This window comes from Laetiporus sulphureus, assembly GCF_001632365.1.
Source record: "Laetiporus sulphureus 93-53 unplaced genomic scaffold LAESUscaffold_35, whole genome shotgun sequence".
NCBI lineage: Eukaryota > Fungi > Basidiomycota > Agaricomycetes > Polyporales > Laetiporaceae > Laetiporus > Laetiporus sulphureus.
This window is the reverse complement of record NW_024468544.1, coordinates 396,073-397,435: the sequence shown is the minus strand read 5'-3', so window position 1 is coordinate 397,435 and position 1,363 is coordinate 396,073.

Here is a 1,363-nt window from a genome sequence, read left to right as displayed (position 1 = left end):
ATGATTATCTCTCAAGGCGAGGTCCGTATGGATCCTCAAAAGGTCGCAGGTGTACTCGACTGGCCTGAACCCAAGAAGGTTAAGCAAGTACAAGCTTTTCTTGGGTTCGCAAATTTCTATCGTCGATTCATTGAAGGATTTGCCAAAAAGTCTCGACCACTCAAAATCCTTACACAAAAGGATCAGAAATGGGTATGGAGCGAAGAGCAACAACAATCATTCGATGCTCTCAAAAGGCTTTCACAACAGCTCCAATTCTGGCGTTACCGGATGATACGCATCCATTCCGGTTAGAAATGGATTCCAGTGATTTTGCCACTGACGCATGCCTCGAACAACTCAAAGACGATGGGTTGTGGCATCCAATCGCATTCTATTCGAAAAGCCTCAATGAGGCTGAGCGGAACTATGAAATCTATGACAAAGAGATGCTCGCAATCATTCGAGCATTGGAAGAATACCGACAACATCTCGAAGGTCATCCGCTCCCAGTCGAAATATGGTCTGATCACCAGAACTTAACCTATTTCAAATCAGCACAGAAGCTGACGAGACGGCAAGCTCGATGGTCGTTATATCTTACACGGTTCAACATCTAACTACATCACAAACCAGGAAAATCAATGCATCGTGCAGATCCTCTGTCCAGGAGGCCAGATCATGAAGAGGGGGTAAATCTCGATAATTCTGACAAAACTCTGCTCAAACTGGAATATTTCGCGATTAAAGCTATTCAACATACCCATCTTGCAGTCGTCACAGATCATGATTTGGTGGACAAGATCAAGAAGGCGTTACAAGACGACAATGTGAACAACTCATATCAAGAACTACTCAAGAAGGGACAACGAGAGTTCTCGAAAGGACTCGAAGACTGGAACTTCGAAAGTGGGATATTACTATACCGAGGCAAAGTCTATGTGCCGAAAGCAGATAATAAGGAATCACTTAGACGAGAAATCGTCCAGCGTCATCATGAAGCTGCCAGTGCAGGTCATCCTGGAAGATGGAAGACATATGAGATGTTATCTCGTAATTACTGATGGCCGGGAATGTCCACTTACGTCAAAAAGTATGTTGGTTCTTGTGACCTTTGTCAGCGCAACAAGAACATCAATCAACCAAAATATGGAGAATTACAGCCAAATGAGGTTCCAACAGAACCTTGAGAAATTGTCTCTGTCGACTTAATCACTCAATTACCAGAATCCCATGGATTCAACGCAATTATGGTAGTTGTCGATCATTTGACCAAACGAGCGCATTTCTTTGCAATCACCAATGAGTTCTCAGCATCCGATCTTGCCCGTACCTTCTATGAGAGGGTATGGACACAGCATGGTCTTCCGAGACAGATTATCTC